Source organism: Pelodiscus sinensis, chromosome 1 (genome assembly GCF_052426305.1).
Source record: "Pelodiscus sinensis isolate ZL-2025 chromosome 1, ASM5242630v1, whole genome shotgun sequence".
Classification (NCBI taxonomy): domain Eukaryota; kingdom Metazoa; phylum Chordata; order Testudines; family Trionychidae; genus Pelodiscus; species Pelodiscus sinensis.
The window spans coordinates 57774411-57795536 of record NC_143052.1 but is presented as its reverse complement, the minus strand read 5'-3'; the positions used below and the strand labels follow the sequence as shown (position 1 = coordinate 57795536).

Genomic DNA, 21126 nt, shown 5'->3' with positions numbered 1-21126 from the left:
GTGCTCCAGCTACTCTACCCCAACCTGTCCTTGTGACACAAGGGTACACAGAATTTTATAGAGATCTTCTGGGACAACTATATAAATGATAGTCCACTGAAGGATGGCATGTGAGGTCTCTGCCCAGAGCCAATAGATCAACTGGTCATCTAAATCACTGCAAAGTAAGTATAATAGGAATATTTAAGAAGTTATGTTTCTGTGCTAAACATTGTGTTCTGAAGGCAGGTAAACAGTTGTTGGCAAACTTCAAACATATTCCTGACAGAAAAGGGTAAAAGATGCATATCTCCCTGTCTGGTCATGGTATATTGTTCATTTCACAATGAAGGCCTATTGGTATACTGAACTGGATGGTAATCAAGAGACTGCAGACACTCCATGAGAGGAAATTGAGGTGCACCTTTTCACTGATAGAGGAAACCAACAGTGTGACTTATCACATGACGGAAAAAGATCACAGCCACGCTTGGCTGTAAAATACTAGAAAGACTTTGGGACACATTTGCTTTTTAAGATACTAGAAGATTTAACCACCATTGCTTGGATCCTTAACTTGACTGATTTTTATTTTTCAGAAAAATAAAATTAAAATGTACTTGCTTCATGTATGTACATTTTAAATGGTTACATAAAATATTCATGTTCATTCCTGGACACAACTTAGCTTATTGTGTGAATGTGTGCTGACAGGACTTTTAGACACCATTCTATATCTATTTAATACAGTTTTTTATATTCCTTACCCCTTCTCTGAACATTTTCCCCCTTGGTTTATTTATATTGTTGGGATATGTAAAATGAGTACAGGTCTGGGATGCCACAGCAAGCATTACCCTTGGACGTACTCTTTTCCTTCATTTTTGTAGCCTAGGAAACCAGATAAGTATGGAGTTGCTCTATTTTGTTGTTACAGCGACAAGGAGTCCTGTAGCACCTTATAGACTAACAGTTGTATTGGAGCATAAGCTTTCATGGGCAAAGACCCACTTCGTCAGATGCCTGTAGTGGAAATTTCCAGAGGCAGGTATAATATGAAGGCAAGAATCAGGCTAGAGATAATGAGGTAAAAATTAAATCAGGGAGGATGAGGCCCACTTCTAGCAGCTGATCTGGAGGTGTGAACCAGATCAGCTGCTAGAAGTGGGCCTCATCCTCCATGATTGAATTTACCTCATTATCTCTAGCCTGATTCTTGCATGAATATTATACCTGCCTCTGGAAATTTCCACTACGTGCATCTGACGAAGTGGGTCTTTGCCCATGAAAGCTTATGCTCCAATACATCTGTTAGTCTATAAGGTGCTACAGGACTCCTTGTCGCTTTTGCAGATCCAGACTAACACAGCTACCCCTCTGATACTATTTTGTTGTGTCTTTTACTTATCCTCATTGGCTCTGCATAACATATCTTCAGGGTCAAATTCCTTGTAATCTCTGTAACCTGTTAGTCTGTAGCATAGGAGTGTGTTGATTTAATTAGAAATTCTGTAAATAGTAATTAGGGGTGGGTATAATTGTATTCATTGGTTGCTTATTAATATTTATTCATGGGCGTTAACTTTACTAAATAAGGGGTTAGGAAAAGTAGTGATAGATATGTGAATTAACATACTAAAATAGATAAAAGTGTATAATTGGCACCAGGTTGCGGCCACTAGGATACTGTGTTGAATGTCCAAGGTAAACATATGTAGGCAATAGCAGTTTTTTTTACCTTATCTGCTCCTGGATCACCTGTTTCTTCTCTAACATATCTCTCTATATAAACAAGCAATTTTAGAGACCACAAAAGGCTCATCTTTTCACCAGGGCAATGAAGTGGTTGTAAATTTAGAGAAGCAACTATTTATGAGGGATATAAGTTTGGTAAGACAGTCCTATGCATTTACTGTAGTTCTATTGGATCTGGGAGTTTTCCTGATGCTCTCTCAGCCTTTTGCTACTTTTTTTTGTACTGTTGTTTTAAACAATGTCCAGATACCCAAAGTGCCGCTAAGCATCTTCTAGTGTGCTCTAAGTTACAACAAAAAATAAAAATGTAATGCTCCCAATGAAAATAGTTATTTTTTGTACATAAGATAAAAAATATTTAGATGAGACTAGAGAGGGTTTTTACAAGGCAGAGGAAAAGTGAAATCAGTGGAATCAGCCGCTGATCAGTTTCAGCAGTGGCTGAATCTGGACGCCAGTGCCGACTTACATACAGATTCAACTTAAGAACAAACCTACAGTCCCTACCTTGTACGTAACCCGGGGACTGCCTGTATTGTGTAGGGATGTGAACGGGTAACCAGTTAAACTTAACTGATTAACTAGTTAAACTTAACCAGCTAACGGATTATAGGAGATTTTACATCTCTACTTGTGTGGTGCAAAATGTGTTGGAATATAAAAAGTGTACAATCTAGAACTATTTGTTTGGTTACTCCTGCATGGCTGCAAACAACTTTTCAGTCTTAAAAAGATGACTAAAAAGCTTTGCTGGCTCAAATGCTTGCAGAAATCAGGGTCTCAGATCTTTATATCTATAAACAATTTTTGTTTAAACTGTAAAACACAAGCCAAAGCTGAACCTGAAAGTGTTCATTGCCAATACATTTAAATTATCCGAAGTTGAAGACATGATTCAGATTTCCAAAATCATTACATTAAAAAATAGTGTCAGTCTCTTAGGGTACATCTAGACTACATGCCTCTGTCGCCAAAGGCATGTAGATTAGGCTACCGGGCATAGGAAAATGAAGTGGCAATTTAAATAATCGCCGCTTCATTTAAATTTACATGGCTGCTGCGCTGAGCCGACAAACAGCTAATCAGCTGTTTGTCGGCTCAGCGCGGTAGTCTGGACTCGCAGGTGTCGACATCAAAGGCATTTGTCGACCACCCAGGTATGCCTCCTGGGGTGTCCCTCACAGTCTGCTTCTGTCTTGACTATCCTAAACAGTTTGGTATCATCTGCAAACTTTACTACCTCACTGCTTACCCCTTTCTCCAGATCATTTATGAATAAGTTGAAAAGGATTGGTCCCAGGACTGAGCCTTGGGGGACACCACTAGTTACCCCTCTCCAATCTGAACATTTACCATTTATTCCTACCTTTTGTTTCCTGTCTTTTAACCAGTTCTCAATCCAAGAAAGGACCTTCCCTTTAAGATGAGTCTTTGTCAGCCGACAGTCAGGGCAGTGTGTGTGTGCTATACTCCCGAGACTTCAACTGCTGGGACCGGGGTCCCTTGCAGCAGGCAACCTGGAGGAGGTTGACGAGCACCCCAATAAGTGTACAGGAAGAGCTTATTACACTTCAGATTTCAGCTGCTAGAATTCGTAATTCCTTCGCAGTGGGCAGCCTTGGGGAAGGCTGAGAAGTGCCCCAGTGAATTCTGCCACCTGGGTGTGACACAAATCCAAACGCCCAAGCTCTCCCTATATCTGTCCCTTAAGACCGGCTGAAGTTCTTTTAAATTGTGCCTGGTTCTGTTACAGCAACTGAAGGAGTCAGGTTAAAGCTTAAACAGTTACAGGTTTATTGAGGAAGCTTATGAATCATATGGTTGCAATGGCTATTGTTCTATTTCTTAACTGCTAGCAAAATATAGATGTTAAAAATGGTTACAAAGAAGATAAAGATAGGAAAACAGAAATAATAGTACCAAGTAACAGCTTAATCTTTAAAGAGCTCTAAGTCTGTGTACACTTAAGACAGAGGACCACATCCAGGTACAATTTTTACCCCCTTCTGTGCCTCTTGACTCCAGCGTGTCAGGCCAGGGCCGGTCCCTCAATTCCTAGGAAAGACGAAAATACAAGGTGGGCGTCCCCATAGAACCTCGGGAGGTCAAACACCTAACCCGACCAGCAGGTAGAGGGTAGAATGCCACTCAAAAGAGAGTGTGCTGCTGTACCACCTTTATACTCATGGGGTCACGTATTTCTCTTTCTTATCTGTGATGCCAAATGGTGCTGGTCTGTCTTTTGTGAGACCAGTTCTTACAAGGGAGTTGTGAACTTAATTTACACTTGTAAGAGAGATAACTAAATTGGAAGTACTGGGCATACTTTTCTCAGTGGGAAATTCCTCTTCCAGGGACTGTGTGTGTTCGAATCAACATGGGTGCCAGCCGGGCACACCCGCATATCCTGATCTCGCATCAAAGCAGATCAAAGCTTAATGGCTATGCTGATTGCCTTAATCGCTCTCTCTCTCTCCTCATATCTATGTTTTCAGCTTCTCAGGATCAGATGAGCCAGCATAGACTATGCTGATTTTATCGCTCCTTCTCTGTCCTGTATACTTCAGGAACCTCAGAGAGGCAAAATAAGATGGATGAGATGGGGGGGGGGGCTGTCTGGCTACAGTCTTAAAGCTGTTTTGCTGCATAATGGCAATGTTTTGCCATCAATTCCAGTTGGTCATGCAATCCATATGAAGGAAAACTATGACAACATGAAACAACTTTTGAGGTGCATAAACTATGACCAACATCAATGGCAGCTTTGCGGCGATTTGAAGGTTGTTGCTCTCTTGCTTGGTCTGCAGACTGGATACACAAAGTACTGCTGTTTTCTCTGCGAATGGGATAGTCGTGCAAGAGATTCCAACTACACTACATCAAGATAGATTGGCCACTCCGACAGTCATTGGAGCCTGGGAGGAAAAGTATTCAGCATCCATCACTTATTGAATCAAGGAAGATTTTGTTACCACCCTTACACATCAAGCTGGGTCTGATGAAGAACTTTGTCAAGGCCATGGACAAAACACAAGCAGCTTTCAAGTACCTCTGTGGAAAATTTCCAAGGTTAAGTGAAGCTAAGATAAAGGAAGGTGTCTTTGTTGGTCCTCAGATTCGTGAACTTCTTCGAGATGATGCATTTGACCATGCACTGCGTGGCAAGGAAAAGACGGCATGGAAAGCCTTCCAGTTAGTGGCAATAAATTTTCTTTGAAACAACAAGGCAGACAACTACAGGTTGTTGGTGGAAAACCTCCTCAAGGCATACAAAAGCCTTGGTTGCAACATGTCACTAACGATACATATTTTGCACTCTCATCTAGATTTTTTTCCACCGAACTGCAGAGCAGTGAGCGACAAGCACGGCGAGCGATTTCACCAGGACATTGCAACAATGGAGAAACGCTATCAGGGCAAATGGAGCCCATCAATGCTTGCAGACTATTGCTAGACAGTGACAAGAGATGCTCCATTTAATGAATACAAGAGACAAGCCAAGAAGCGCTGAGTAGACATTGAATAGGACTAAACTATGTACATAATAGATTTTTGCCTTTTGTTTCATAATAAATTTTATTTATATAACCCTTTTGCTGATTTTTAAAGTGTTACATAAACAGGACAGGTGAAATATTATCACGTAAAGCAACCATAAACACATGAAAAGACCTAGGTTTACAATTTATGATTAAAACTCTATTATCTATACAATCTACATAGACGTAAAATGTAAAAATTTAAATATCTTGGAAACAGTAGCCAATCAGTTGTTTTAATTGTCATATTTGAATTCAGCACATCAAAATACATAATAAATAGCACATTTTATCTCTGAAGCAGACAACTTCTAAAAAAATGTAGACCAGTGGTATACAATTACTATAAGTTTCAAATTAATGTTTAAAATATTTATTAGTTTTATTATATCACAATACATCTGAAAATAAGGGATGAGTGGTTACGTTAAGGGACAAATCAATGGAAAAGTAAGTATCAAGCAAGTCACCACGTAGTCACTGCAGTCCCTTTGGGAACAACCGGGAAAAGTAGCCATCGGTGACTTCAGTCAATTCCCACTATTACCAAACTTTAGAAACCAAAAAAACCAAATGAGATTGGCCCCAAATCTTGTGATTTTAGAGTATGATTATTCTTCCTCTTGCTGGAAGCTTCAATTGGGTTCACAGTACACCATTATAGAAATTGCTGCCTGATACTGAAGAGCACCGTTTCTCACCAAATCCCACAATTCTGTTATATATAAATTATGTGCATCTCCATCCCACATCTGTCCACTCCCCATACTTCTAATTAATTGAGCACACCAGTTTCCATATTAATTTTGGCCCAACCCCTCATCTATCCCTTGCCCCTCAACGCAGTTGTGCAATTCCAGGGGTTCTTCACCTCTCCCTTAGACTTGGGGGCAGCTGCAGTGGGGTCGTCCTCTCCTTCTTTCCAGTTTTGAGGGGGGAGAGAACAATCCCAAGAATCCTTCACTCCCTCTACCCATTTCCACTCATGAAGTGGCAATAGGTGGTGCTTCCAGCACTCTTCACATTCTCTCCCCTTTCTGTGGCCTATTGTGGCATGAGTGGAGGGCACAAAAGTAGGAGAGCAGAATGAGCCATTTTTCACAGGCGAGGAAGTCCATAATCATCTCGAGGAGCTGAGCTCCTTCTACATGCTCATGTGAAAATGGATTTGGCTTCTCCTTTTCCTGACTCTCCTCTATCCAAACACTCACTTGGGATCCTGACCCATGTGGGGGAGAGTGGCGTATCCCCACCACTGGAGTTCTGATTGTCTGCTCCACCCCCAAGTCCTGGAAATGGGGAATGCAGCCAGAGATGGGCTTTCCCTTGGATGGAGTGAAAATCTGTAGAGGCTAGTGCTTCTTAGTCATAGGGAGATAAGTTTCAGCAGAGGCCACAATAGCACAACTCATCATAAATTTGTGGGAGTTGGCACACAACTTATCATACATTTGTGAGAGTTGGCAACACTGAATTCTAGCGTTGTGGCTTTATAATGGTCTAAAATGGCAAGACTCACAATAATATAGGAAAAGTAAATAACTCAGCATAATATGCCCTGCAGGTAGTAAATCTTCATCTAGTTGGCTGGGCAGCCAAACATGCTGCAGCTTCCTCCTACCATTCTCTTTCATCCTGACTACCACAGCTTCCTTATTTCTGGCTTCCTTCTTTCCTAAAATGCAGACTATTTAGAATGCAGCACTGAAAATCACCTTCCTTACCAACTGCACAGACCTCTTTTTATTGCCCCTCCCACCTCCCACCCATTCACACACACAATCATTTCCTCTTATCACTAATAAGGGCTGTGCCAAAGCCCACTGAAGACACAACAGTTCAGTGATCTCTGTGAGCTTGGGGTCAGGCTCTATATAAAGATTCTTTTCTTCACTTTTACTACTACACCCCTGCTTATGGCTTTACTTTCATTATTTCTCCCTTTACCCTGCTAGTGAAACTAATTTCACCCTACCACCCTCTTTTCCATCCACTGTGAAAGAGAATGAGAGGGGAGCCTCAGGACAGGACTGACTTAGAAAATAGGAGCCAGTGGGAGATTGTGCGGGTTGGTGGAGAGGAGCAACCTGGCAAACAGCAGATAGTAGGGGACTTGGTAGAAGGGGTGGGACAGGGACAGGAAGGGGTGGAGCAAGCATGAGTTGGGGGGGGAAGTAGTGCGGGCAGGAAGAGATGCAGTATGGGCGGGGCCATATTGAAAGAATGGGAGTAGGGACTTGTAGTGGAGCACACGAGGGGCCCCAGCATCTGCACTCTCAAAGGCAGCAGCTGTTTGGGGGCCCTTAGCTTCTCCTGGCCTATTATATCCACCACCTATAATTGTAATACTGTAATTTGGAGGGGAAGGAGCTGTCTCTATAATTAGGATAGCCAGGTGTACCTCCAAGTTCTCTGTGCCACATCGCAGTACATTGCTCTATGTACTGCTGGTACCATTCTGCATGCATATCTTCAGAGCTTTCTCTCCTGAGGCAGTATGAAATAAACTACCCAAAATTAACGGATTCAAACACAGCAAACATTGTAGGTGTGAATGGAGAAATATGCTTGACAGATGGTTGTGTTGTGAAAAAAGTTGATGTATAGCACAACTTTATATTTGTTGTGAACAATCCAGATTACAGTATGACTAACCAGTCACTTGTAGCACAGATATTAACTAAATGTTGCTTTTTCCACAAGGCCCAAAAATACAAATCCAAGCCAGTAACTGCTGGCACTATTCCATTCCAAACAAATCAAAATATTTCCCAAATTAGCACCATTCTCACTGATTTGTGCATGAGATTACACAGGACTATTTTTAGTCAGTAAGCCCTGTTGGGCAGGAGTCTTTTCCTCTTATAAAGCACCATATACTTAGCTGTTGGTACTCAACAAATAATACACTAAACATTGTTACAATAAGGTATTCTATTGAGCACACACAACTAATAATCTTGTGACTTTGAGTATTAAGGACTATTTTTTCAAGGCCCAAAAATGCTGGATGTAACTTTGTCCCAACATCTGCAGCAAGTTCTTATGCTACACAAACTGTGAGGATTGGAATCACGCAGGGACTGAATACAATTTAATAAAGTAAAGGATGGTAATGTAATTAATGCAAATCAACATGGGTTTATGAAAATAGAGCCTGTCAAACTAACTTTATATCTTACTTTTATGAGATTACAGGTTTGGTTAACAAAGATAATAGTGTGGACATAATATACTTAAGACTTCTGCATGCCAACTGACTTGGCACTACATGACATTTTGATTAAAAACTAGGCTTATGTAAAATGAACGCAGCATATATTACATGGATTAAAAACTGGCTGGGGGTCTCAAAATGTAATTGTAAAAAGGAAATCACCATCAAGCCAGTATGTTTCTAGTGGAGTCCTGAATGGATTGTTTATTGGCACATTTAACATTTGTATCAGTGACCTAGAAAAAAACAAAATGATAACTGCCAGTTTGTAGAGGACACAGAAATTGGAGGAATGGTAAATAATGAAAAGAACAGATTTCTGATTCTGAGTGATTTGTATCACTTGGTAAACTGAATGCAGGCAAATAATAAATGTTCATACAACTAAAAGTAAATCTATGCATTTAGAAACAAAAAATGTAGACCATTCTTACAGGATGAGGGACTCTGTTCCGGAAAGCAGGGATTCTGAAAAAAGACTTGGGGCACATGTTGAATAATCAATGTAATTTCTCAGTGCACCATCCTGGCCATAAGAACTAATGTTATCTGGAGATGATAAACAGAGGAATCTCTAGTAGGAGTAGCGTGGTTATTTTCAGTCTATATTTGGAATTGGTGCAAACTATGCTGGAATAATGCCTCCAATTCTGATGTTCAAAATTTAAGAAGGACATTGATACATTGTAGAGAGTTCAGAGAAGAGCCACAAGAATAATTAAAGGATTAGAAAATATGCCTTTTAGTCATTAGGGATGTTCAAATATGTGTAATTGAGTAATCGTGTAACTGCTGAAAATGTCAGCGGTTACACATGGAGTGGTAGCTAGCTCCCTGGGAATTGGTTCACACTGGGAACTGCCCTGTGCTGCTGCAGTAGTACAGTATGGTAACTGGCTTCCAGTGCACACCGGTTCCCACTAGGGATGTAAACAAGTAGTCGACTATACAATCAACCGATAAGGCTTGTCAGTTAATCTAATCTAGTCAACTACACACGTTTCTCCCCCCGCCTCCCCACACCTTGCTGCCTCTGTTTCAGAGGCAGTAAAGGGGTGGGGAGCAGAAGCTGGTGCTGTGGTGAGCTGACTAAAGATTTTCAAACTGGTTTTTCACCTGGCTCCCCTCACAGATGGGCTCCCATCTGGCACCCCGTGCTCCTGCCTCTGATTCAGAGGCAACAGTGACAGGGGGCTCCCTAGCAGTGGGGCAGATTGCACTGCTTGCCTGCCCTGCCCCTGGGAACAATAGAATAGTCAAGTAACTGCTAAGATTTCATACAGTTACTCCACTATTCTAATTATCCGGTACCTACCATCCCTAGTTCCTGCCTGTCACTCTGCTCCCAGGGAGCCAGCTTCTGCCCCATGCTGCTGCCTCTGATACAGGGGCAGCAGACAGCTTTCCAGGAGCTGGACTGGGAGCCTTGTGTAGCCGATTGGTAACCAATTAGCATGTCACCTGTTTAAACAGCTACACTCTTACATAATAGATTCAAAGCAGTCAATCAATTTAGTTTAACAAACAAAGTTAAGGAGGACCTGATAATCTATAAGTGCCTGCATAGAGAAACATATTTAATAAGGGGTCTTCAGTCCAGTGGTTCAAAGGAGGCAAATTCACACAGATAACACTAGCCAAATTCACACACGATTTTTTTCCATGGAGTGGATGCTTTTCTAAAAGCTCCTGCTCTAGGAATTATCCAGGGGAAGTTCTGTGGCCAGTGTTTGAATCACAGCAAGTCAAAGCAGATCACAAGTCCCCCCCCCCAGCATCTCTGTCACCTCTGCCCTGCCCAGCCTGGCTAGTCAAATCCCGCCTGGAGAGCCAGGCCCGCACTGGAGGGGAAGCAGCCGCGCACTCCTGCGCTGGGCTCCTCTTAAGCCTTGGCCGCCCGCCCGGCCTGCCCATGCCACGCAGCCGCTTGGCGCCGGGTTGGAAACACCGCAGGGCCCCGCCGCCAGCGCCCCGGCAACGGGGGAAACGCCCCGCTCCCCAGGGGCTCTGCGCCGCGGGGTTCAGCCCCTTGGCCTCAAGCCTCAGCGGTCCCCCCGCCCCTCCGGAACTCGGAGCCGGAGGACCTTTCCCAGAATGCCCTTGCGGGCCGGTTTGGAAGCGCCTCGTTGTCAGGCTGCGCCGCCCGCCGCCACGCTGTTCCTCTGTCGCAAAAGGCGGAGAGGCAGCGCCGCCGCGCGGCCGCCGCACACGGACGGACATGTGGCCGGGGAAGTGCTGAGGCGCGAGCGGAGCAGGCGGCGGTGGCGCAGCGCGCTCGGAGCCCGCCCCTCCCCTCGCGGAGCCTTTTGGCTGGGGACGCGTTCAGGGCCTCAGCCGCGGAGCAACGGCGGCGGCTCCCGGAAGCCCTGAGGCGGCGGCGGCGGTGCAAGGAGCCGGAGCCTCCATGTTGGGGAAGCTGGCGGCGCAGCAGTGACCGAGCTCTGGGGACCCGGGGCCTCTAGGGCCGGAGCCTCCGATCCTTGGCGCCAGGTACGCCCGGGTCCCTCCATGGGGGAGCGCTGGGGCGGTGTCGCGTCCTCTGGGACTCCCGGGACCTCCCATGTTGCAAGTGAAAGTAGTTGGCTCCGGCTCCTGTCGGGGCGGCTCCCGGCTCGGCGGGGCCTTCACCTCCGCTCGGAGCCCGCCGGAGAGTTACGGTCTCTGCACCACCCCCGGCCGCGGCAGCAGGTGGGATGTGGGGCCCGGCCCTAACTGCGGCCTCCCGTCTCCCGCCTGTGCGAGGAGGCTGACACGAGCTCACGGGTTTAAACCCAAACGTGACAGGCCGTTGCTCTGCAGGCTCTGGGCGCGCTGCCCCGGACCCTTACCCGTCGGGCTATGTCTTTCCGCGGGGCAAGAGGGAAAACAAAGGGGACCAGCTGCGGCAGTAACTTAGCTCCCGAGTCCCTGGACAAGCGCCGGCTGCTCCCGAGCACTTCTCCTCGTTGACCTCACTCCCCGCGCCTCCAGCATCCGGGAAAAGCTTTGTTGTACAAAAACAAACCGCCACAACAAATCCCGATCCCGACTCTACATAACCGCGATAGGCACGGACCAAACTCTGTTGGCATGTGTACAGCAGTCCCATGTAGGGAGCTGAATGTTGCTCCCTTCGGGTCGGTCAAAATCTTACCTAGACCACTTTTGTAGTAAAACATTTGGATCCAAACTTTCTGTATTGGCATCCCCGCATCCGGGTGTTGTTTTCAGGCCCCAAGAATTAGATTAAGGCTCGAACGTTGTAGTAAAGTTAAAGAGTGGTGCTTGGGACTTACTCCGTTTGTGGTTACTTTTATGCCCTTGTAAATCAGACGTAATTTGTCATTAGTGTGACACTGGGATAAAACTAGTAGTGAGAAGAAAATTTGGCCCTTAAATCCGTGAAACTTTCTGCGTTGAGTTGTGGAGGAAATGTGGTCATCAGTCATTCTATATTTTATTTCCCCCCTTGATATCCATGGAAAGAATGGATGTTGGCGGATCAGAGGAAGCTCGCATCTTAAATATGCATTTATAGTTCACATTCCCTAATACTAATAAAAGTAAAGATATTTTATGCTTACTTAAAATTGAGTAACTTTCACAGACTTCAAAATTTTCTGCAGTGTTTGTACTTTAAATGCTATTGAACTAAATATCGAATACAAGTGAAATACAGAAATTAAATAGTGAAAAGAAAAAGGTGATTCTTTCATGTTTACTAATCTGATGTGCTATGAGTATAAGGCAAGGAAGCTTCTTTTAAAATAAAGACAGACACTACTAAGACAGTACTAAGACAGTTCATTTTTTAATTGTTTTACTGCTTATTGGAATACAGTTTTTTGTACTTTACTTAGATTTTCATTAATATGTATATTACAATAGAGCCCAAAGGCAACAACCACTCTGGGGGAAGAGGCTGTTGTTTATTACATCTGTACAATGGCACCCAAAGAGTTTGCTGTCTAAAATGAAAGCATTTGGATGGAGAGCATGGAACATCTTAGATTTTTTTAAAAGCTTCATGCTAAATATAAGATTTCTAGTTGCAGCAATAATACTTAGCTGACACTTTAAATGGAATGCAGGACTGCAAAATTGTATGTCAGATGTTGCCCAGTATTTGCCTTACAATTAAGGCTTAAAAACACACCATGTTCTTTGAACCTTCTGAAAAGATTAGCCTTTTAGATCCATACCATTTTGGATTTTTACCATTTAAAAAAAATAAACTTTAGATACTTTCTTAGAAGTTCAGCTTTATATATGTAGTACTCAATAATGAATGAATTCTGTGAGTTTGAGAGAAGAGTGTGACTCTCAGGGTATGTCTAGACTATATGGCTCCGTCAATGGAGCCATGTAAACTAGTTTACCCGGCATAAGCAAAGAAGCAGGGATTTAAATAATCCCTGCTTCATTAAAATAAACATGGCCACCGCGCTGTGCCGACAGTCAGCTGATCCGGCACAGCACGGTAGTTTAGACGCGGATCGGTCGACTGGGGAAGCCTTTGCCGACCGATCCCGTATGCCTCATGAAACAAGGCTTACAGGACCGGTCGACAAAGGCTTCCCCAGCTGACCGATCTGCGTCTAGACTACTGCGTTGTGCCGGATCAACCGATTGTCGGCACAGTGTGGCGGCCATGTTTATTTTAATGACCCAGGGATTATTTAAATCCCTGCTTCTTTGCCTATGCTGGGTAAACTAGTTTACGTGGCTCTGTCGACGGAGCCAGGTAGTCTAGACATACCCTCATATATGATATGGCTTTTTTCTTACTACTGTAGTAATGTGTAAAAGCTGATGCCTGGCTTATGTATACAGGCAGTCCCCGGGTTATGTACAAGATAGGGACTGTAGGTTTGTTCTTAAGTTGAATTTGTATGTAAGTCGGAACTGGTACATATTGTAGGGGAAACTCTAGCCAAACATTTCTCCAGAGCTCAGTTTTATTCTCCCACACCTCACTTCCCTCAGTGTATGTCTACACTACCCCCCTAGTTCGAACTGGGGGGGCAATGTAGTCATACGGAGTTGCAAATGAAGCCCGGGATTTGAATTTCCCGGGCTTCATTTGCATAAAGCCGGCCGGCGCCATTCCACGAGGCGTACAGCTAGTTCGGATTAGGAAGCCATTCCACAAGGTGTACAGCTAGTTCGGATTAGGAAGCCTAATCCGAACTAGCTAGTCCGTGCTGCGTGTAACCGCGCAGCACGGGGTCCGAACTAGCCAGCATTTAAAAATGGCGCCGGCCGGCGTTATGCAAATGAAGCCCGGGAAATTCAAATCCCGGGCTTCATTTGCAACTCCGTATGACTACATTACCCCCCCTAGTTCGAACTAGGGGGGTAGTGTAGACATACCCTCAGTCCTTTATTCTCAAGCTGAGGTGTCTGCTGAGAAAAGCCGCTCCGTGTCTCCCTGGTCTGCTGGGGGGGGGGCGCTAGCTTCGCGTCTCCCTGGTCTGCTGGGGGGAAGCAGCTAGTGTGGGGTTGCCTCACCCCGTCTGTAAGTAGGGATCCGATGTAAGTCGGATCCATGTAACCCGGGGACTGCCTGTATATACTCACAGATTCAGCTGCAGTATTCAGGAGCCTTATTTTGCTAGTTTGTACATGTGCTTATGTAAATTACATGTGCAATTGTGTACTATTCAGGTAATGCATATGCAACCTGGAAATGAAACTCTATCCCTTGTGTAAGTAGGTTAAATGTGGTTCCTGGAAGAGTCTAGAACTATTTCTTGACTCTTTTGTGTAAGCTCTTAATAAAACATTTATCTTACTAGACTACAAATTTGTGGCTATGGTAGTCTACATAGTTTCACTTGAAAGATAGATAAAAATGATACAAAGTCAACAGAATTTTATAGCTTTTAGGACTTTTATACTGCTGAGTTGATACTGAGTCTAAAAAGCTAATTTTTGGCATAACCAGAGCTTGATTCATATAATCATCCATTAATTTGACTTCTAACAAAACTGTTTTTAAAGGAGAGATCCCTAACTTAGGGCTAGCTTATTCGACCTTGCTATATCAGCACAGCTGCACTTATGCAGCTGAGCTGCTCTAGTGTGTCTGGTGAAGATGTGTTATGCTGACTAGAGAACTCTCTCCTGTCACCATTATTGCTCCACTGAAACAAGAGGAAGAAGTTTTGTCAGAGGGAGAGCATCTCATGCTAGGTTGGCAGAGTATATGCTCCTCTTTAAATCAGTAAAACTTGTCACTCATGCGGTGGCTTTTTAAGTACATTTAAGTGTACATTAGCTTAAGCAGTAGTGTAAACAACCACTTATCAAAGTGGTACTGTTTGCACCTAAAACTTAGGTCATCTTAATTACATAGTTGCCAAAAATTTTAAATCCTGTCAGATGTAGTTAGCTTGACCTAACCTCTTTCCCTAGTGCCTTTGTAGATGAAGGTAGGCCAACTGAAGAGTTGGAGTATTTACATCAATGGAAAAATCCTTTCCATCAATGTACAAAATGTCTATTGTTCAGTGCTGTGGCGGTGCTGCAGACATACCCTAACAGTTCACGCTTACTATCCGGATAAAGAGTGGTGGAACTCCTTACTTCCCCTGCCCTGCCATTTGTACCTATTCAAAAACCTTGGTAACAGTAATTAAAATATCAGGATTTTGAGATGAAATGACAAATTAATATCACTAAAATGTATTTGAATTTTTGTTGGGATAAGAAGTATTCTAACTCCTCTTGTACTAATTACTGTAAACTTGTATTTGAAAGCCTACGAATGGGGATGATAGTTTGCGCCTTCTTCGATTGTCTTATGAAGTATAAAATATGAAATTATTTTTCTACTTTTTACCTGAGATATACCATGATACACAAGTTGGCTGTGTCTACATTGGCACCCCTTTCCGGAAAAGGGATGCTAATGAGACCAGTCGGAATTGCATATGCCGTGGGGGATTTAAATATCCCCCGCGGCATTTGCACGAACATGGCTGCCGCTTTTTTCCGGCTCGGGGTTTTGCCGGAGAAAAGCGCCAGTCTAGATGGGATCTTGCGGAAAATAAACCCTTTTCCTACTTTCAAGTAGGAATAAGGGATCTTCCGGAAAAGGGTTTATTTTCCGCAAGATCCCGTCTAGACTGGCGCTTTTCTCCGGCAAAACCCCTTGTTTTTACTAGTGGTCTCCATGGGATGCAGAGCAGCCTCTGTCCATAGGAAGCTTGGACCGCCTGTGGACAGAGGCTGCTTTGTGGCATCTCCCCTGCCCTTCCTTCAGCCTTTTAAGCAACTCCCCCCAGTGCTGGCTCCTTCCTGCCCTCCCCTCCCCATCCCTACCCTTATTGCCTCTCTAGGAGTCAGCAACCGTGTGAGCAGGTGGGGCCACAGGGGCCGATACATGATGGGAGATGGCATGAAAGCCAGCTCCCTGTGTGTATTGGTTCCCTCCTGCCCCCCTCACCGTCCACGCTTCTACTGCTCCGTCAGCAGGGCAGGGTTGAGAGTGGGGACATGTGGATCTGGTGCTTGTGGGGAATCTGCTTAAAGCCAGCTCCTCATGGGCACTAGTTCCTGCTCTCCCCCTCACTTAGCTGCCTCTGATACAGAGCTATTGCATCATACTTCACTCCTCCCCCACTCTTTAGGCAACATTATAATGAAACTGATACAGAGGCAACGGGGTGTGTGTGTGTGTGAAGTCATTAGGCTTAATCAGTAAGCCTAAATTTATTGGTTAATTGTTTACTTGGCTATGTGCTGACATGTCTAGTTGACGGAAGGGTTTTTTCCATTGGTGTAAGAATATCAGATACCTGAGCAATAGTAGTAAGGTTGGTGAGTGCATTCTTCCATCCGCATAGTTGCATTCACACTGAGTGTTAGTTCAGCATAGCTATGGGACTCTGATCCTTGTAGTTATGTTGATCCAACATTTAAGTGTACACAAGGCCTTTCTGGTAGACTTGGGAAGACCACACTGAATTGATTCACATTTGAAAACTTATTTCACTACCATAAAGACAAAGCAACAAAACAAGTTTTTTAATTAACAATGCATGTATAGTTTTACAAAGCACTGCAGGAGCTCTTAAGCATAGAAGAAATCATGAGACCTTAAAAGAATTTCCACTATCTTTATTTTTTATGATCTGTACTAACGTCAGCGATCGATTATTCATTACCAGCAAGTGGAGCCATAGAAAATGTTGTATTATTTATTGGGGCTTATGGATTTGTCTTCTAGTTACATGGCAGTTTTACCTGATTTCTTTAGTTTTTGGAGCTTAACCGTTGTGACTACAGAAACAAGTAGACTTTTAACTCTGTGAAAGATACTCTAATCTTCCAGCAAGGCAAGTACATTTTTACCATGATTTGAACAAGGCTAGTTAAGATCCCATGCTTAATTATCTGCCAAGCAGACAAGATTATCATAATTTCTTTTGTACAAAAATTAAGTTCTACAGTTTGGATTTCTGTTAGAATTTTACATGAAACTGCTGATATACTCTGCTCTTAAAAATCTAGGATCAGTGTCTGAAAAGACTAAACATAAAAAGTTTCATTATAATGTTGCCTAAAGTGTGTGCGGGGAGGTGGGGGAGTGAACTATGATGCAATAGCTCAGCCTGTCAGCTTTGCTGAATTCCTTCTCTGGTTGCCTTCATTTAATTGGGTTGTGCTGTAAGAAGTGGTATAGGATAAATTAAGAAGTGGTATAGGATAAATTATGTTAGTGCTATTTGGGAAATTAGTCTGTTTTTAGTATCAAGCATATTGGGGAGTACTGGTTTGTGCACCTGTTGTTTAAGTGCAGGCTAACTTTCATGGTGGGAACTGGTATATTTTTGCATGATGAAATACACATACTTACAGTCACTAATAGGGATGTTAAATTTAGATTAATTGGATAATCAAATAGTCAGTGCTGTTTGCATCTACTATTTGATTAGTTCAAAGGCGAAAGTGCTGCAGGGAACATGGGGCCAGCGGGGAACACAAGCAATCCCCCATTAGCCCTGTGCACCCTGTGGGGTTTCAAAGCGGCAGTGTTGCATGGAGTCTGGGGTCAGCGGGGGAGTTTAACGGGCTCCATGCAGTGCTGCCGCTTTGAACTGCTGTGTGCTGCCTGGGGCTAGCTATTCTGCAAGTGGCCCTGGACTGCATGCAATGTTTCAAAGTGGCAGACCCTGGGCTGCATGTGGCACTGCCGCTTTGAAGCATCTTCTTCTCCTTCCCGCTGCCTTTTTCTGATAGAGGCAACGGGGGAAGGAGGAGAACGACTAGTATGTCGACTATCCATTAAGCATTTGCTTATCGGATAATCTACAAATCTTTCACATCCCTAGTCGCTATAGGAGCTTGAAATAAAAACATTGCCTAAGATTAGCACTCAACAGTAATACCCTTTAAATTGCTCAGTGAAAAACTCCTCAGAAAATACCTTGATAAATAGATAACGTTACTACTTTTTCCAGAAGGCCAGATGACTGACTTGGGTTTTATCAGGCCAATTGTTTGATCTTTTTCATTTGTTCAGATTGGGGCTTTTAGTTGTCTTCGTCTTCCATGAGGAACATTTTTCCTAATGTGGTTGAATGCATGCATACTTTAAAGAGTTGAAAGTGAAAGCTTGGAGCATGGACCCAACTATGCACATGTCCTTGTGAGATCCCCATTCATGTTCATTTAGCCCACTAAGCAAGGAGAAGGGTATTTTGTTTTGGTAACCCAGCAACCTGTGTCTCCTATTTTAAAAATCTTCTGTGATTCCCCATACACATCCAGAAATCATGGAAGAAGAACATTTTCTCAGTACTATCCACTAGAATATCTAAGAAGTGGAATTGCCCTCAAATGTCTGCATTACTCTTCCATTACGGCATATAGGCAAGTGAGTGTTATCTTATCCATTGTATTAATAAATTCTGATAGATCATATGTGGAGACAACTAATGCTTATTTGTTGCCTGGAGAACATGAATGCTTAAATATTGTCTCTGGCAATTATTTTTCAAATGCTACTACAGGTTGGACCTCATTGGTCCGGAATGAGGGAGTTTGCTGAACCAGGGAAGGTCTCCTGCCTTCAACCCTCTCAGCCTGCTTCCCCTTCCCGTCACTAACTCCTTTAACCCCACTGCCAGCCAGGCAATGTGGCTGCCCTGCCCCACTGCCATAACTGCTGCTCCAGTCTCACTACTGACATGGCAGCACACAGCCCTGGCCCCACTGCCACAACATCAGTACCACTGCTGGCTGGCATGCGGTCCTGATCAAGCTACCGACCTGCCTCGGCCCCAGATACCTTCCCCTTCTGAGCTGTCGTGACCTGGCCTTCCTGCTAACCAGGCTGCTGCAGCTCTGACCCCACCACTAGGCCGGCATGCAGCTCCACTTGGGCTGCCTTGTGACAACCCTACTGATGGGCCAGCACTCCTGGGCTCCCCTGCCCTGCTACTATGGACCCACTACTACCGCCAATTTGCTGAGAGCCTGGCCCCATTACCACCAGCCTTGCCTCTTTCGTGGGGCTCTCAGCTGCTGGCCCTATTGCCCCTGTGTGCTCTCGTTCAGCAACATCCACAGCCTTACCAAACCATGGCTGTTGTCAGACAAGAGAGTCCTGGTTTAGGGAGGTGCAACCTGTACTGTTTTTTACTATAAATACTCTTTTTAAATGTGATCCACTCTCAAAATAATATCTGGAATTTAACCTGTGGACCAGGAAATCAGAGGCATCAGTATTTAGTTATCTTGTCAATTAGGGATGTTAGATATCAAGTCATAGAATAATCACGTAACAGCATCAAATATTAGGAGTTACGTGATTATTCAGTAGTCACTGGGGGCAGAGCTGGCAGCCTGTGCATTCCTGTCCCCACTCCTGGGGAGCCCCTTACCACTCCGTGCTGCTGCCTAGGTTAATCAGTCTGCTCTGCACCCAATACAAATCCACTGTCTTTGCCTTTTTCCCAAGCAGTTCTGAAAAGTTTTCAAAGTAATTTATCAACTTTGCAGTAAACATTATTTTCAGAAAAATATTTTCAGAATCTCATTACTTGTTCATCAATATTGCTTTGGAATATGTGTATGATATTGCTCATTTTCTAGATAATTAACTTTTTGCTCATGATCTGTGACAAACTGCATTAGGAGGGTAACTGGAATTTAATTAAACTAGCAATCTGAAATAAAACTTACTTTTATTATATAACCTTAAATGTTTTGGATACATAAACTTCTCTTATCAAAACATGTTTCACATTTACAGCTTTAACTGTATGCTAAACAGAAGGTTTATCTGTAATTAGTTAATTAAATTGATTATTTCAGGTGAGCCTGGGAAATTTGTGTGAAAGGGTCTGGAATATAAGTTCTTGTGCACCTGAGTATCTTGCAAATGAGTATCCTAAGTCCTTCACATTTTTTAAACTATTGTTTTTATTTTTTTAAAATTCTTCCTCCCCCATTTTTATTCATAGATTGGCAGAGGGAGATACATATTCTGGCTTTTTCAGCTCCCAATAGATTTCTTGAATTTGATAGAATATTTTCTTTGTTTGGACTAACTCATTCTGTGCCTGCAGAAGAAGCTACAGCTGTCAAAAACTGGTTTAAAACTTCAGCAATTTCAGGTTCCAAATTCGTAGTTAATACATCCACTTCAGTGGTGTCACTTTCTTTAAAATATTAGCAAACTTGTTCTGCCTGAATGGGTCATCTACAGCTCTGAAATCTATTGTGATTGACATGATTGATGGACAATTGAATGCTCCTGTCATAGCAGCATCTTCTTCAGCAGTTGGGCAATTACCTTGGAACTTCAGGTTGGGAATATTTGCAAGAAAATGAGGCGGAGTAAGTGCTTGATCCATCCACTTCGCTACTCTCTGCAGTATTTTGTGGTTGGATATTCCTTTCATCAGTATCTCTTCAACAGCATGAGCAATACAGGAGCAATTTTTCAGCAATTTGTTCAAGGTTATGGAAATTGTTTTCGGCATACACAACATGTCTTCTGCATTTTTCTTCAGCCTAATGTTGACCACCTCGGCTGTGATAGTTGGTGATATTTTAAGTGGGTTTTGCCTGCCAAAGCTCATGATTCTATTAGGGATGTGAATGACTAGTTGACTGTCCAATAAGCAAATTCTTATCGGATAGTCGACACACTGGTAGACTAGTCGCTTCCCCCTACATCCCCTCCACTTGCTGCCTCTATCAGAAAGAGGTAGCAAGGTGGGGGAAAGGGATGGGGCACTTCAAAGTGGCAGTGCTGCATGGAGCCCAGGGCCAGACCCCAGGCTCCCTATGACACTGCCACTTTGAAATGCTGCATGTAGCCCAGGGCCACTGGGGGAGTCACCACCTGTGGAGTCCTCTCCACCTGGCCCCGGACTTCAGGCAATATTTCAAAATAGCAGTTCCGCATGGAGCCCAGGGTTCCACTTGGCACTGCTGCTTCAGTCCCCCCTCTGGCCCCATGATCCCTGCAGTACTTTCACCTTTGTCAGCCCTGGGTCTGTTGCTATGCTTCAAAGATGGAGGCACCCTTATCAACTAATTGAATAGTTGATGCAAATTGCATCAACAATTCGATTAGCCCAATTAATCTAAGTTTAACATCCCTAGATTCTATATATTTGGTTAGTCTCTAAGATGCCA

At 43.6% G+C, this 21126-nt stretch overlaps 1 protein-coding gene across 5 annotated transcripts in view; it reads left to right on the top strand.

Moving 5' to 3' along the window:
• Window positions 1-10697: 10697 nt before the first annotated feature.
• SCAF11 (SR-related CTD associated factor 11) overlaps window positions 10698-21126 on the top strand; it is a 75534-nt gene continuing 65105 nt past the window's right edge. For 3 of the 5 annotated variants that reach the window (XM_089779473.1, XM_075930482.2, XM_006126486.3), the window contains exon 1: window positions 10699-10980. The gene's annotated coding sequence lies outside the window, so the exon portion shown is untranslated. Of the gene's footprint in view, window positions 10981-21126 lie in introns of all 5 variants that reach the window. The other 2 variants (XM_089779478.1, XM_006126487.3) reach the window with 2 other exon arrangements.